Here is a 17,940-nt window from a genome sequence, read left to right on the forward strand (position 1 = left end):
CGTTCCAACACTGAAGTTATATTTGGAAGTTCTGAGAGTAAGTGGACGTTGAAACTTCCTATAAGTACTTCTTACTCGCGGTAGATGCTTCTAAGCCACCACAATTCTGTACCTGAATTTGGCTCAGTGGAAGCTCACCGCGTCTAAGAGCAAAAATGAACTCACGTTGCCTAACGTCAACGGAAGGATTCAGTCGGCCGAGGAAGAGGCGGAACCCGCTTTATTCTCGCCCTTTATTGGCCACGCAGCCAGGAGACGCAAGCGTTCGTCACAACCAATGAGTCGCAGAGACCTCCGTTTACGAAACGTAAAAAGGGTCGGTCCTGTGCGACGCTTTACGTACACTGGGTTACGCAGGCGCAGACGCCCTGCTCTCGTCCAATCCGGAGCGAGGCTGGCTCCCCGCCGGCCGTCGCTCCTCCCCGCCCCTTCCCTTTCGCACCCGTCTCCACCCAGAGAGGGCCGCCTCTCTGCCGCCGGCCAATGCTCTGCATCTTCCTTTGCGCGTTTGCCCTATCGGAGAGGTAGGGGGTGGAGTTCCGGGCGTCCGCCGCGCACCGAGGCTGAGCTCGCGTTTCTTCCCGCGCGCGTTGCGGGCTTGCGGTTGAGGTATAACTCGCAGGGTCGGGTGGGGCTCGTCGTCGGGATGGGTCGTTCTCTGGGCGGACGGCGACGGTGCGGCTTGAGCCTAGAAGGCCGTCGTCGCTGATCCTCTGGCGGGAGGACCTGTGAGGGACGTGGGGAGCGGCCGGGCGGAGGCGGCCACGTGTTGGGGCTTCTGGGGCCGGGGTGCGAGCCCCTGGGCCACATCCGCGCAGGCTCTGCCCCGCGGCCCTCCCGCGGGCTGGGTTTTGGTGTCGTTGTCGCCGGCCCCACTCACTGCGTCCTGGTCACGTCTCTGTACAAGGGAAGCGCCCATCGCCCAGAGTTCGGGGAAGGGTATAGTACCCAGGACCTGGGTTTGTTTCTCTCCCGCAGCTCGCATTTATCTTAGGTCTTGAGTTTGTTCCTTTTCGGGGTCAGAAAGCAAACTTTCATTTGGGAGGCGACGTCCTGTAATTACGTGTATTCACACCGCAATCTAAAGGGTAGGGACTATTACCGTCCTCGTTTTCACGTGAAGAAACAGACTGCTTGGTAACTCCTCCACATGTTGTCTTCAGCTTGTCCCCTTAAACTGGAGCGTGGCATTTGGTTTCCAAAGACCTGAAAGTAAAACATGCTATTAAAGGGGCGCTTGGGTGGCGCAGTCAGTTAAGAGTGCCTTGGGCTCAGCTGCTCCCCTTCCTGGATCTCTCTCTGGCTCGCTCGCTCTCGAATAAATAAAATCTTTTTTTTTTTTTTTTTTAAGATTGTTTATTTATTCACGACAGAGAGAGAGAGGCAGAGACACAGGCAGAGGGAGGAGCAGGCTCCATGCGGGGAGCCCAACGCGGGACTCCAGGGTCACGCCCTGGGCTGAAGGCGGCGCTAAACCGCCTGGCCACCCGGCCACCCGGGCTGCCCTCAAATAAGTAAAATCTTTTAAAGGAATACGCTATTAAATTGCAAGATGTTGCAATTTTCTTTCGTGTTTTCTTATCTAACTTGACGTTATTTTAGAGGTTAAAACAACGTACTTATAAGTGAATTGATATTATCGATGTAAACTCATCATAGTAGGAGACCTTGGACCACGAGCCATTTCCTTCCTAACCTTTACCTGGGCAAGTCAGCCTCTGAGCCCCAGCTTCCTCAACTGCAGAATTGAAATCAATACCAGACATGACTACATGAATACTTCCTAGAGTTGTAAGGATCAAAACGAGAGAGTGGATAGAATGTATAAATTACTGATGTTTACTACCCGGGTGTCCTTGCTTCTTCAAACTCTTTCCCCTGAGGCCAGACAAGTGTTAAATAGCATAGGTAGCATAGATAGGTAATTTTATATATAGTTTTATATATTCTATTTATACAAAACTGGTAATATGCAGCCTAGTACCACGTATGAACTACCTTTTTTTTTTTTAAGATTTTTTCCCCCCATTTAATCTGCCATGTTTACATCCTGCTGAGTTTTCAGCCTACATAAATCATTTACGTAGCATTTCATTAGGAATGGGAAGGCCATTGAGAGAAGCTAGGATGCTTTCAACCAAATTTTCCATCATCTGGCTTGATGAATAACACTTCCAATATGAGGTGTCAGTGATGTTCTTCAACATCCACAAATGATTATGTTAGCAGGGGCTCTGGTTGCATCACTTCAGCTCTACAACTTTATAACCCCTGCCTGAAGAGCTTCCACCAGTGACTTGACCGATTTACAGATATTTATCATCTTATTAAAGGACATGATAAAGTATATGACCCAACAGCCAGATGGAAGAGATGCATAGAGCAAGGTATGCCAAGAGGGTATAAGCTTCCATACCCTCTTTAGGCACACTTATCTCCTCAGTCTGCACTTGTTGACCAGTTTGGAAGCTCCCAAAATACTCTTAAGCCTAGATCGCCCCCTTATCTATTTATCAAGGGTTCAGGACAGTGTTTCCTGTAAACACAGAAATGTTAGTCATATGATTTGTATTACAGACTGATGTAGATAGCATAAAGCAAAAGTAGCTCAGCTCATATAACTACTTTTCTGAGTTCTGGTTCCTACTGGAAGCTCTGAAGAGAAGATTCATTTCCTTGCTTTTTTCAGCTTCTGCTGGCTGCATATATTCCTTGGTTTCTGGTGCCCTCATCTTCCAAGCATATCACTCCTATCTCTGCTTCCATCATCACACTGTCTTTTCTGTAGTCAGATCTTCCTCTGCCTTCCTCTTATGCGGGCAGTTGTGCTTCGATTTCGGTTCCACCTAGATAATCTAAAATAATCTCTCCATCTCAAGATGTTAATTACAAAAACTTTTCATGTAGGGAAACATTCATAGGAATTAGGATTGAGATATCTTCAGGGGCCATCTTGTAGCTTACTACAAAGGGTATAAAGAAGGGTAAAGTAGATCCTATTCCAATGCAGTTTAAAGTCTGATCAGGGGGCAGCCCCAGTGGCTCAGTGGTTTAAGCGCGGCCTTCAGCCCAGGGCGTGATCCTGGAGACCCGGGATGGAGTCCCACGTCGGGCTCCCTGCATGGAGCCTGCTTCTCCCTCTGCCTGTATCTCTGCCTCTCTCTCTCTGTGTCTCTCATGAATAAATAAATAAAATCTTAAAAAAAAGATTTAAAAAAATAAAGTCTGATCAGCTGTGCATTAACATTTAAGAAGAGCAAAATTTCTTTGAGTTCTAATCTACTTTAAAAATTCATGTGACTGGGCAGCCCTGGTGGCTCAGCAGTTTAGTGCCGCCTTCAGCCCAGGGTGTGATCCTGGAGGCCTGGGATTGAGTCCCACATCAGGCTCCCTGCATGGAGCCTGCTTCTCCCTCTGCCTGTGTCTGCTTCTCTCTCTCCTCTCTGTGTATTCTCATGAATAAATAAATAAAATCTTAAAAAAAAAATTCATGTGACTTTTGTATTCAACTTCACAATATGCCCGTATTTGATACTCTTCTGAATTTTCAGATAATGTTACTGTTCTAGGGATTTAGACTGTTTTGTGGCTTCTTATAATAGCCAGTTTACTATAGTCATAGGTGTGTGTCCTAGTTTAAGAAGCGTGACCTCAAATGATGGGGATTCATTATAAGAAAGCCATTGAAGTAACCAGATAAAGACTTTGCGTCTCCTTGCTCCTAAGGCTAAAATATGCACTAGGCTTCATGGAGTACTGGATTGACAATCCCTCATCATTGATACTCTCCAATTCCCCCAGCAAGACAGTATCTCTGATCAGGTTTTTGTTATATTTTCAGAAAATAACCCAACTGTTGTTCTTATGTGTATCTGGAAATCATAATTAGGAGACAGGATCTGATGAGTTGAGTTTGTTAACGATTTGGTTTGGATATGTTGGAATAAGATTATGAAAAAGAGCCTAACTCTGAGTAGGTATCCAGTATGTGAGAACTATTCAGTAAAGATCTCTGATTTTTGTATGAAGTTGGAAGAAGTATATATGGGACATTTATATGGGCCAGGCCTGGAAGTGACCTACGTTACTTTTTCTCATGCTGCTTGGGCTAGAACTCTGACACAAAGCCACATCTAACGAATGTCTAGTTGTGTGCCTCACCAGTGATCTGCTGATGAGTTAGTGTCTGCTACGATGGGCAGTACTTAACCCAACTGCTTAAGATTTGTTCTCTACCCTTAATTTCCAGCCTTCACCCTGTGAGCTCTCCATGGTATGCACATACCTCTAGACAGCCTTCTTGAATAAAGTCCTTTTTTTAGCTGGCTCCAAACCAATGCTATCATCAGGTCCACAGGAAAAAGTTTCACATCCTTGGCCCTGACCAAGTCTGGTTGTACAGGCCAATAACAATGTAATGCAGCCATTTTTCTTTGTTTTCTTTGAGCAGTTAGCCAGCAGCATCTTAGACTTTTGTCAGGTATGGATGGATCCTTATATCCATGGTATCCAGGAGACCAGATCAAGGTCTGAGTTTGAACTATTCATGCTTGGTAAAATGGGAATGAGGAAAAATTCTACAATATTTTTTCACAAATTATCTTCTTCCAAAGAAAATCTTATTTCAATTTCTTTACGTTGGTGCTTTTATTTCCTCAAAATGGAGGTCAAACTAATGGTTGCAAAACTAGTTTTAGGTCATCTTTGTGAGTCCAGTGTGGACAATCTGCCACGTGATAAAGGGATATGAAAGTATAGTATGCAGTTTATAGGCTACAAAGTACTGTTTATTGGTTTTTGTAACTGATTTTTTTTTAAATCTTCATCTTTGATTTTTGTTTTTAACTCTTGAAAAATAAATACGTTTTAGGGTCACATTATTTTGCATTTAAGCATTTAAAATTGTATTAAATAAAATTGTATTCGCCTAGTTTTTTTTACTCAAGATTTTAATTTTGGGGATACCTGGGTGGCTCCACGGTTTGGCGCCTGCCTTTGGCTCAGGGTGTGATCCTGGAGTCTCAGATTGAGTCCTGCTTCGGGCTCCCTGCATGGAGCCTGCTTCTCCCTCTGCCTGTGTCTCTGCCTCTCTCTCTCTCTCTCTCTCTCTCTCATGAATAAATAAAATCTTAAAAAAAAAAGATTTTAATTTTAATTCCAGGATAGTTAACATACAGTGTTATATTAGTTTCAAGTGTACAATATAGTGATTCAACAAGTCTATCCTCAGTGCTCATCATGATAAGTGTATGGATTAACTTAGCTCTAAATACTGATTTTTTTTCTTGAATTCATCATTTTAGCTAGATAAATTGTACATCATACAAAAAGATTTTATTTTTTATTTAGTTTTTTACAAAAATTTTAAACAAAACTCTTAACATTTTAAGGATCATAACCTTAATTATGTATTCTTTATTTTCCAGATTTCTTGGCTAAGCATTAAATGTTATGAAACAACTTGAAAAGTATAAAGCATAAAATTGTTGGCAGCACCATGTGATAGAAGAAGTACTTGGAATCAGATTTTTCTATCTAAATCATACAAAATGTTTAACTTTCTGGGCTTTTGTTTTTTTTTTTTAATAAATTTTTATTTATTTATCATAGTCACACACAGAGAGAAAGAGAGGCAGAGACCTAGGCAGAGGGAGAAGCAGGCTCCACGCACCGGGAGCCTGATGTGGGATTCGATCCCGGGTCTCCAGGATCGTGCCCTGGGCCAAAGGCAGGCACTAAACCGCTGCGCCACCTAGGGATCCCTAGTTTACTTATTTGTAAGATAAGAATACTACTACTTCTTCTTTCACAGTTGTGAAAATCTGATAAAATGACAAATACCATAGTCTTTTGCAAAATGTGATTCTTTTATTAAGGTCATATTAAGGATCTATTGTACCTTTTTTTTTTTTTCTTAAAGATTTACTGATTTATTTGAGAGAGAGTGAAGAGAGTATCAGGCGGGGAGGGACAGGGGGAAAAGGAGAAGCAGGCTTCTTGCTGAGCAGTACCCTGGAATCATGACTTGAACTGAAGGCAGACACTTGACCGACTGAGCCACCTAGGGGCCCCTATCTTTGTACCTTTAAAAGGTTCAAATTTAGCATTAATTCTGTTGTGAACTCCATTAGTTCATGTGATTTTTTTTTTTTTTTTAAAGCTCTACCCAGTTTTTGGCTCTTCGTAAATTGACTAGACCAAAAAAATGATAATCCTTTCTAGCAAGTCTTTTAATTTAATGTTAATATTAGTCTCCAAATGTCATTGCTTTGATAACAATACAGTTTTGTAGGAAAATTAAAGGAAACTTCTTCCAAAGACTAATAAGCTTAGTGTGCCATTATAATTAAAACTATTTTCCTGATAATGTAGATTACTTGTTTATCATGTCTGTTAAAATATTCCTTTTACATGTTCTTTAGTGTTAGTATGTATACTGATAAGTGATGCCTCTGTTCTCTTTGTGGGCATTCATTATGATCATTATTACTTTTTGGCTTTTTGAAAAGGAGTTTCACCATTCCTTGTTTGTTTTTTTTTTTTTCTTAAAACCTTTTATTTTGAAATAATCTTATATCTACAAAGTAGTTGTGAGGAGTTCCCATAAATCCTTTGCAAAACTTCCCCTAATATTACTATCTCCCATAACTATGGTGCATTTGTCAACACTGAAAAATTAACATTGATATAATACTATTAACTACACTTTATTTGGATTCACCAGTTTTTCCACTAAGAATTTCACTATTCCTTGAACTGTAGCAGAAATAGTTTTTAAACCAAACTGCCTGGAGTACTGGCTGCAATTACTAGCTCTGTAATCATGAGCTGTTTACAGGTAACCATTCTGTGCTTCCCTTGTCTCCTCTATGAAATGGGATAATTATAAGTACTTCATAGGTTATTATGAGAATTAAATAGGTACATATTCGTGAAATGCTTCAAACAGTGTCTGACAAACCCTATTAACTAAATTCCTTTCTCTAGGGCACCTGGGTGGCACAGTTAAGTATAGGTTACTTGGTTTCAGCCCAGGTGGCGATCTCAGAATCCTGAGTTTGAGCCCCAGGAAATTGAGCCCTGCATTGGGCTCCTCACTAACTGGAGTCAGCTTGAGATTCTCTGTCCCTCCCCTCTCCTGCTCATGCTTGCTCCTGCTCTCTCTCTCCCTAAAATAAATAAATCTTAAAAAAAATTCCTGTCTCTGATTTTATTCAATATCATCCATTGAGTATGACTGTGAAATAATAGAACCAGAAAAGCCTAGGTTATGGTTTATATTTTAAATTTAGTGTCTTTTTTTTTTTTTAAAGATTTATTTATTTATTCATTCAGAGAGAGTGAAGAGAGAGGCAGAGACACAGGCAGAGGGAGAAGCAGGCTCCATGCAGGAAGCCTGATGTGGGACTCGATCCTGGGTCTCCAGGATCACACCCCAGGCTGTAGGTGGCGCCAAACCGCTGCACCACCCGGGCTGCCCTAAATTTAGTGTCTTATAGCGGATAATATTTTGCATTTTTTTAACCTTGTAAATGCTTAGAAGTTTGCTTGTTCAGGCAACTAAAAGTTATGCTGGTCTTCACATCATTTGATATTGCTTTTTATCTTAAATCTCTGCTGGTATTAAGACTTTCCACGTGTATATGCTTTAAATATTTTAACTGTATGTTGCTTGGTTGTGTGAATGACATTGATTCATTTCATTTAATACAGATGAGAATTTTAATAACAACTTTACATTTGAATGGCCACTTAAAAATGCTTTGTAAAATATGTCTTTTATATCATTTGAGGGTCAGTATAAGAAAAAATTTAAGAGTGTGGGCTCTAAAATCAGATTTCTGTTCTGGTCCCTGCAAATGGTCACTGTGAGCCAAGTGATCTTTGGCAAATCACCTGCCTTTTCTAAACCTCACTTTCCTAATCATAAAACAATAAATAAGGTACCTTAAGGGCCATCCAGAGAATTAAACGAGATAAATGCATATAAAGCATTTAGAACAGTACCTTGCATACAGCTAGGGTTTAATATATCTTAGTTACTATTAATATCGTTGATGGATACATGAGACCCAGTAAGTAAAACAAATGGAAACACGAGGAAACCAAGATTCAGATCAGATTCAGTGATTTACTGAAAGTCATGTGGAAAACAAAAATATACCCCCTCACTTTCAGTGCAGATCTTTCCCCATAATCCTTTAGCTTACTCATATTGACCAAATCCAGCCCAAAGACATGTTCCTTTATTTCCCATTGTGTTTCTAGTTCTTGGCTGCTTGTCAGAGTATTTTCATCTTGGTTCTTATTCTATAAGAGTATTTCTCTTTCTTCATGAATTCTACAGCCTTGTATTACTTGGGCTTTTAATTTGTTAGCATGAGTAACAGGCATCTGTTTTTCAATAAAGGAATAAAGAATAGATATTGAAGCTAAAATTTTCATAAAGGCTAGTTGTTTTAAACTAGTGATTAGCCTATTACTAATTTGTATTTAATGTAGCATTGGCCTATTATTAATTAGTATTTAATGTAGCACCGAATTATTTTTATGAAGCTACTTTATTTCTTCCAAACTCTCCCCTCTTTTCCCTGAGATTGTAAAATCAAATTGGACTTTTTCTTAGGAATTGAGAAAGGAGTTTGAGAATCACACAAGTCCCCTGAGCCATTCAAAAAATAGGAATACAATTTATGAATCATCAGGTTTTTAGAAATTATTGAATGATTAAAATGTAGATGTATCCTTTTTTGGCATCAAAACCATGTTTATATTGTATAAGCAGAGCACATAATATTTACTGCATTATTCTGGAAATTTGAGGTAATTTGATCATATTTTGTGAAAGAATAGCATTTGAACAAATTGTTTAATTCCAGAATTTGGGTGTGTAGAACTCTTATTAAATCACATTCACACCAGCAGATCTTTATTGAATGCTTTCTGCCTAGAGGGTCCTGTGTAAGATGGTAAACTGATAGTCCCAAATCCAAACCTTTCTCTTAGATTCCTCAGTTCTGCCTTCATGGTGTTTTCTATGACTATGGAGGTTGATATGAATCACCCCAAAACTGATATGAATCACCCCAAAACATGGATGTCATGGATATCAATATTGATAATGCTTGATTTATTTATTTCTTTTTCTTTATTTCTTTACTTTCTCCAGAAAAGTGGATGGCTGTCTTTCTGGCTTGATTTGTGTGTGTGTGTGTGTGTGTGTGTGTGTGTGTGTTTTCTGTCTTTATCTTTGCTTTATGTATTTGTGTAGTTTCTATCGTTGACACTTTGTCTTCCTCTATGGAGTGTGTGTGTGTGTGTGTGTGTGTGTGTGTGTGTGTGTTTCTTAATTTCTTTATTCATGAAAGACACAGAGAGGCAGAGGCATAGGCAGAGGGAGAGAAGCAGGCTCCATGTAGGGAGCCCGATGTGGGACTTGAGCCTGGAACTCCAGGATCATGTCCTGAGCCCAAGGCAGATGCTCAACCACTCAACTGCTGAGCCACCCAGGTGACCCCTTTATGGAGTGTGTTTTATGTGTTTTTTTTATACACCTCTCCAGGAAGTAGGATTTGTGAGATAGGCTATACAGTTAGCCTCAAGCTGGTAGAAGATTGATACTAGAGAATTGGAAAACATGGTGTTTTCCTTAAGAAATTTAATTTATACTCTATAGTAGAAAGAAATATATGTAAAATACAACTAGAGAAAAATAATATTTCAATGTATTTAGTATGTGATTACTGCTATATAAATAACAATATTTTGGTATTCAGAATAAGTAGAAATTGCTTTAGGATGGGTTAAGAAAATTTTTATAGTACTAGTAGAATTTGAGCTAGATCTTGAAGCATGGGTAGGATCTAGAAACTCAAGAAGATAATGTAGAATTCTTGGAGAGAGTAGCAGTCTTTTTTGCTGTTTTATTGTGGGGAAAATATTTTACCCATTAAAATATTGCTATGTCTGGGGTTGCTATAAAATATAGTGTGTGATTCACATCCTCGAACAACTGCAGCCCATGCAGAAACAACAAAAGAATGTATATGATGCTTTATGAAAGTATTTAGTTTTATGTCCTTAAGAAATGTTCGTGAAATCACACATTTGCTTTTATTTTCCACTTCATGTCATGCTGAATATCAGTACTTTTTACAATGTGAAATTAATTCCTAAGAACAAAACTTTTTTATATGATCTTTCTCTTGTGGGAAGTAAGAATTTGTCCTGTTCTTGCCATCTTTTTCCAGGAATTAGATATTAAATCAAGTATTTCCTGTCCTGTTTTAAGTCAGGGCTATACAAGAGACCATTGCAGTGGAGATGAGATGTAATGAACAACTGGAGGAGGATAATAGTAGGGTGGACAGTGATGAGATAGATATGTGGGTGATTTTCAAGGTAGCCTTTATTGGCTAGTTGCATCTTGTCTTTTGACTTTCTTTAATCAAAGATTATTCTGAGATATTGAGCCTAGATGACTGAGAAGATTGTATAGTTAACAGAGATGAAGAATACAGGTATTTGAGTTATATTTTGGGTATATTTAATTTGAAGTTTTGACAGCATATTCAGGGGTAGAGGTCTAGGCAGACATTAGGAATATGGGATTGAGATTTTGGAGAGCGATCACAATTGAGGGTAAAAATCTAGAATTTCACAAAGAGGTGATAATTTATTTTGCCTGGGGAAGAGAAGAAAGAACAACGAGGAAAAATTCAATCTCTGTTATCATGGTTAACAGAAATTTCAATAATTACTAGTAAGTTAAAGCATCTTTTTGTTTAGACTTTCTAGTTAAGTCCTGAATGATTTTTTCCCCCCATTCTATTAATTTTTGGACCTCTTGCTAGATGGCAGTAGTAGTTAATTCCAAGGGCAAGGAAGGCAAGTATTGAAAGAGTTTGATAGCTTAAGTCTAAGCTCAACATTTTCATATGTTTAATAAACTTATAATTGACAGTATATTATTTCCAATCCTTTCTATCTTTCACATCAGATATATAAAGTAAGTGTGAAATTTTTTTTTCTCTTCATATCCGGCTTTTTGCAGGACGGTTCAAGAATTATGCCTTTTGTTGGTTATTTCCCTGATATCAGGATCTCACTCTGTTCAGAAGAGAGGAAATGAGTTTAGAATTTAACTAGATTCTGATCTTACAATGTGGCACAAAGTAGTTAAAGAGAATTCATCTGTCCTACTGTATGTTTACACAAGTATAAAGCTATAAATATTTATGCTTAGGGGTTTTGCCATTATTTTGATTTCTATTTCAGCAGATCCCTTTTGGACATTCACCCAATTTAGAGTATTAAATAGTGAATCTACTTCAGAATGTAAAGTATCTTTATCCAATTATAAATATTTATAAAATATTCCCTGATTGTGTGAGATATGTTGACATGATTGCAAGATACCCAGTGTCAGGATAACACTGGTTAACAGTGGAAATTTAAAGAATTATTACCAAATCTGTGACTAATAAAGCAGACTCCAAAAATCAATTTTAAAAATCCTAGACTTTCCATAGTGTTGAATCTACTCAGGTGGCTTTATTTATTTATTAAAGATTTATTTATTTGAAGGAGACCAAGAGTACACCTCACATGTGTGAGATGGAGGAGAGGCAGAGTGAGAGAATTTGAAGCAGACTCAGCACAGACTGAGGGGCCTAACTCGGGGCTCAATCTCCTGACTCTGAGGTCATGACCTGAGCTGAAACCAAGCTGGGTGCTTAACTGACTCAGCCATCCAGGTGCCCCCACTTGGGTGGCTTTTAATTCCATGTTCATAAAGTGTAAACAGGGACTTGTCTCTGTTGGTCAAAAGAACCCACATAGAATGGGAGATAGTGTGTACTCCTGGCTGTCAATCTGGATAATCAATTAGCTTGCATTATAGAACGTGACAGCAGAAAAAAGACAACTAAGATTTTGAGTCTTTACCTTTAACAAATAGAAATTCCAAATCCATCTTACCAGACTATAACATTATTGCAAAAAAACCTGGCCATTATAAAATGGATTGCTAGAAATTGATATAGGAGCTACACTATCAGTACACAACTCCCCTACAATTAAAGAGTCTTTTCCTTTAAATAATGCATATATTCAAATAGTGGGAGTACAGAGTCTTAAACCAAAATATGTGCCTATTTCTCAGCCCCTGTATTTTTACCAAACCTTTGCAAGTGAATTACCCATTTCTCCTCAGTGATTTAGTTCCCGTACATTTAGGAAGAGATTTCCTGGAGAAAACTAATACTGCCCTTTTTTTTTTTTTCCTCAAAAAAGGCAAACAACCCTTGAGTTTGAATCCACCACTCAGGAAAATTCAACCCCCGTTGTCTTTACTCACATTCTGCAAACCAAGTAAGTCTGCACTTTGGATTCATCCCCACTATTAATCCTGATAACCTGAACTTTGAGAAGAATCCTCAACAGACATAGACAGAATTGGTAGTGGCCCTCCCACTAAGACCCAGATTGACCTCTCAGAAAACTCTCCCAAGAAAAAACAATACCCTGTAAATAAACCTTACAGGGCATAAGACTTATTAATAGAGGACTCTATAGGGCTTAAAGACTCATCATCCCTTGCAACTGTTTCTTGTAATATCCTATTTTGCCCATAAAAAATCCAATGGCTGAGGATAGAGATTTGTCTAAGATCTAGGGCAATAAATAACAACATAAATCCCTGCTATTATCCAGTCATCCTTAATCCCCACATGCTATTGGTATCTGTCCCTATTGGAGGCATATTTTTTTTTACTCTAGTTGACTTATGGAGTGGATTTTTTAAGGTCCTTGTTAATAGGGATAGTGGTTTTTTTTGCCTTTACCTGGGAAGGACAAGAACATACCTGGACAATCATACCTCAAGGGCTTTATTGAGAGTCTTCTCACAAGTTTTAAAGGCTGGCTTAAATGACAAATTCTTTGGAGGCTCTATTACTGTAATATATGGCTGATTTTCTTATTTGCTTCCTCTCCCAAGACTTCTCACAGAAAGAGAGTTTACCTCTTGAAACTCTTAGCCATTAAAGGACATAAGGTCTCAAAAGGCAATTTACCCAAACTGAGGTTCAATATTTAGAACATTTATTTATTTACTTATCTTAAGAGATGTCAATTCATTTATATGAGAGAGAGGTAGCGAGACCAAGCATGAGCAGGGAGGAGAGGGACAAGCAGGCTCCCCTTTAGTAGAGAACCCAACTCGGGGCTCAATCCCAGGACCCTGGGATCATGACCTGAGTCAAAGGCCAATGCTTAACCAACTGAGCTACCCAGACACCCCCATTAGGGCGTTTAATCTAGTTTTTTAAGACTATAACCAGATCCTGTTAAGCTTTGAGGCATTTTAAACTTTCCAAACCCTAAAACCAAATGTCACTTCCAGAGTTTTCTTGGGCTAGCTGGTTTTGTAATTGGATCCCAAATTTCTCCTTAATGGTTCAGCCCCCTGTATTCCACATATACCCTATTATTTGGGATAATCAAGATAGTTTGGTCTTTAAGACCTTGAAGGAAAGTTTAATAAATCCACCTGACCTGAAACACCCAAATTATCAGCTACCATTTTTCCTTTTTGTAGGAAAGGGAAGGGAACGCCCTCATGGTACTTAGTAAAAACATAAGGGCTATCACTGACTTCTAAGTTACTACAACCAAAAATTAGATCCAGGAGCCTGAAGATATCCCTCCATACCTTACAGCTGTATCTGCTACTGCTGCTTCAGTACGACTATGAAAGAGCTTACTTCTGTTAAGGCACTCCCACATTCACACCACACATAACACCTTTCAGCAAGCTGTCGAAACTATGAAATTCTCATATGAACTTTTATATCACTCTTATTGAAAAAACAGGAGTTTTAAATTTTAATTACTTAAAATTTTGTTTTCTGGTATGTGGTTTTTGTTTTTAAGTTATTTATTTTAGTAATCTGTACACCACATTTGAGACTTGAACTCATGACCCTGAGATCAAGAGTTGCATGCTCTTCTGACTGAGCCAGCCAGGCACCCCTGGTACATACTTTTTGTATTCTAAGAAATATCCACCTAACTTAGAGTCATAGGTTCCCTATTTTTTCCCAGGAATTTTGTACTTCATGCTCTCACATGTCGGTCTATGATCAAATTTTTTTTTAAGGTTTTATTATTTATTTGAGAGAGTGAGAGAGAGAGATCACAAACAGGGAAGGGCAGAGAGAGAAACAGGCTTCTTGCTGAGCAGGGAGCCTGATGTGGGGCTCAATCCCAGGACCCTGTCATCATGACCTGAGCCAAAGGCCAACATTCAACTGACTGAGCCACCCAGGCACCTAGGTCTATGATCAATTTTGAGTGAATTTTTTGTTCTGACTTTGTCTAGTATTAATATGCCACTGCAGCTTTCTTTTATTAGTGTTTACATGGCATATTTTTTTCTATCCATTTACTTTTATTTTATTTTTTTTAATTTTATTTATTTATTTTTTAAATTTTTATTTATTTATAATAGTCACAGAGAGAGAGAGAGAGAGAGAGAGAGAGGCAGAGACACAGGCAGAGGGAGAAGCAGGCTCCATGCACCGGGAGCCTGATGTGGGATTCGATCCCGGGTCTCCAGGATCGCGCCCTGGGCCAAAGGCAGGCGCCAAACCGCTGCGCCACCCAGGGATCCCTCCATTTACTTTTAACCTACTTTATATCTAAAATGGGTTTATTGGGATCCCTGGGTGGCGCAGCGGTTTGGCGCCTGCCTTTGGCCCAGGGCGCGATCCTGGAGACCCGGGATCGAATCCCACATCAGGCTCCCGGTGCATGGAGCCTGCTTCTCCCTCTGCCTGTGTCTCTGCCTCTCTCTCTCTCTCTGTGACTATCATAAATAAATAAAAAATTAAAAAAAAAAATTAAAAAAAAATGGGTTTATTTTAGGCAACATATAGTTGGGTCTTGCCTCTCCTCTCCCCTTCACAAACCTGAGAATCTCTGCCTTTCAAGAGGTTATCAGATCATTTATATTTAATGTAATCGTTGATATGATTGGATATAAATCTATCTTGCTAAGTATTTTTGGATTTTCTATTTTTCTCAATTATTTGTTCCTTTTTTCTTTTGCCTTTTATTTTTATCATTACATTTTGTTTCTGCTATTAGTTCATTTATTTGAGAGTGAGCAAGCAAATATGAACAGGGGCCAGAGGGAGAGGGAGAAGCAGACTCCCCACTGAGCAAGTATCCTGAAGTGGGGCTTGATCCCAGGACCCTGGGATCATGACCCAAGCCAAAGGCAGACACTTAAGCCACTGAGCCACCCATGTGCACCTCTGCTATTGGTTTGTTAATTTTGCCACTTTTGTCCTTTAGTTGTTGCTCTAGGGTTTACAATATACTTCTTTAACTTGTGTAATAAAATCTACCTTAAAATAATATCATACCTAATTATGTTGTAACAACCTTTTGTATGTTTCAATTCCTTCCCTCCCATCCTCTTACTAGTGCTGTCAAATATTTGACTTTTAATAACACTGTAATATATTGTTACTATTTTTTGCTTTAGGTATTGGGGCTCAGTGGTTGAACATCTGCCTATGGTTCAGGTTGTGATCCCAGGGTTCTAGGATCGATTGCCACATTAGGCTCCCCCTAGGGAGCTTGCTTCTCCCTCTGCCTATGTCTCTCTGCCTCTCTCTCTGTGTGTTTCTCATGAATAAATAAAATCTTTTTTTAAAAAAGTCTATTGCTTTTTAGAAAATTTTTAACGTGTTTTTTTTTTTTTTTTTTTTTTTTTTTTTTTTTTAATTTTTAACGTTTTAAAATTTATTTTAGAGAGCGAGTTTGTGCCCAACCCGGGTCAGGGGTGGGGGTGGGGAGGTGGGGCAGAAGGAGAGGAGAGAGAATCACAAGCTGACTCTATGCTAAATGTTGAGCCCAATGCAGGGATCAATCTCACAACCCTGAGGTCTTGATCTGAATGGAATTCAAGAGTCAGATGCTTAACCAACTGAGCAACCACAAAAATTTTTAAAAGAAACAAAAAGGACACCTGAATGGCTTAGTGGTTGAGTGTCTACCTTTAGCTCAAGGCGTGATCCCAGAGTCCTGGGATCGAGTCCCATATCAGGCTCCCTGCATAGAGCCTGCTTCTCCCTCTGCCTATGTCTCTGCCTCTCTCTCTGCGTGTCTCTCATGAATAAATACATAAAATCTTTAAAAGAAAAAAGTCTTAAATTTATCCTCATGTTTACCATTTTCAGTTCTCTTTATTTCTTCATGTCAATCTAGATTTCCAGTACTACTGTGGCTGAGTAACTTTCTTTAGCATTTCTTGTTTTGCATTCTGCTGGCAGTGATTCTTCTTAGCTTTTGTCTCATGGTTTTTCTTTTACCCTCTTTTTTGAAAGATATTTTTGTTGGGTACAAAGTTTTGTATTGACAAGTTTTCCTTTCCTTTGAATACTTTATTTTTTATTTTTTTTTTTCCTTTGAATACTTTAAAAATGTCATTCTTGGTCCACTGACTTACATAGTTTTTCTATACCTATTAGCAGTCACTTCTAATTTGCCCCTCCCACAACCCCTGGCAACCATTAATCTTTTTGATCTATAGGTTTGCCTCTTCTAGACATTTTCTATAAATGGATTCATACAATATGTGGTCTTTTGTGTGTGACTTCTTTCACTTAGCATCGTGTTTTCAAGGCTTATCCATGTTGTAGCATTTAATAGTACTTCATTCCTTTTTATGGCAGTATAGTGTTCCTTTTTTTTTTTTTTTAAGATTTATTTATTTATTCATTCAGAGAGAGCGAGAGAGAGGCAGAGACACAGGCAAAGGGAGAAGCAGGCTCCATGCAGGAAGGCCGATGTGGGATTCGATCCCAGGTCTCCAGGATTACACCCTGGGCTGCAGGCGGCACTAAATTGCTGCGCCACCAGGGCTGCCTAGTATAGTGTTCCATTGCATGGAAATATGATATATTGTTTATCCATTAGTCCATTGATGAACATTTTGGTTGTTTACACTCTTTTAGTATTATGAATAATGTTACTATGAACATTCCTATACAAATATTTGCATGAACATGTTTAACTTTTTATGAAAAACTGCCAAACTTTTTCACAGAGGTTGCTATATTTCACATTCTCACCAGTATTGTATAGGGATTCCAGTTTCTTCACATTCTTGCCAACATTTACTGGTTTGTTTTGTTTTTAATAGCCAATTTATAGTCATTTTAAAGTCTATTATCTGGGTTTTTTACATCTTTTCAGTTCATTACCTCATTTCTTGACAATTTGTTGTTTTTTTCTTGCTTGTGTTAGTCTCTCTCTCTCTCTCTCTCTCTCTCTCTTGGAATTGAATTCTGGGCGTCATATGTAGAATAGTAGATGCCGAGGTAAATATTTATTCCCAGAAATAGACACCTCTCTGCTTCTGTCAGATTGTTAGTCTTTGGGATTGAATAGTGTAATCTGTAGGTGAGCTGGTTTAGGTTTTTTTTTTTTTTTTTTTTTTTTTTTAAGATTTTATTTATTTATTAGAGACACAGAAAGAGAGAGAGAAAGGCAGAAACAGGCAGATGGAGAAGCAGGCTCCATGCAGGGAACCTGATGTGAGACTCGATCCCAGGTCTCCAGGGTCACACCCTGGGCTGAAGGCAGGTGCTAAAGCGCTGAGCCACCAGGGCTGCCCTGGTTTAGGTTTTGTTGTTGCTATGGTTACCTTCAGTCCACTACAGATTTGAAATTCTTCAGCTATGGGCTGTTAATTATCTTGTGTTTAGTGTTCAGCTTGGTATGCTGAAGAGTTTTCCTTATTATTGTTCCTTCTCAACTTTTAGCAGACCTTGCTTCCTATGCCAAATAAAGGATTTCTCAACACTTCTTCCTTCACCAACTGTTGATGCTTTTCACTCAATATGAGAATCATGGTGGAGGTAGGGG

General features: G+C 39.0%; 1 protein-coding gene across 2 annotated transcripts in view; it reads left to right on the forward strand.

Annotated features, from left to right (window-relative positions):
• Positions 1-468: 468 nt before the first annotated feature.
• Positions 469-17,940, forward strand: part of WDR89 (WD repeat domain 89) — a 37,594-nt gene continuing 20,122 nt past the window's right edge. Inside the window, exons 1-2 of one of the 2 annotated variants that reach the window (XM_041760269.1) lie at positions 469-609; positions 12,295-12,372. The gene's annotated coding sequence lies outside the window, so the exon portion shown is untranslated. The remainder of the gene's footprint in view (positions 610-12,294; positions 12,373-17,940) is intronic. The other variant, XM_041760268.1, reaches the window with a different exon arrangement.

Source organism: Vulpes lagopus, chromosome 6, assembly GCF_018345385.1.
Source record: "Vulpes lagopus strain Blue_001 chromosome 6, ASM1834538v1, whole genome shotgun sequence".
Taxonomy (NCBI): Eukaryota; Metazoa; Chordata; class Mammalia; order Carnivora; family Canidae; genus Vulpes; species Vulpes lagopus.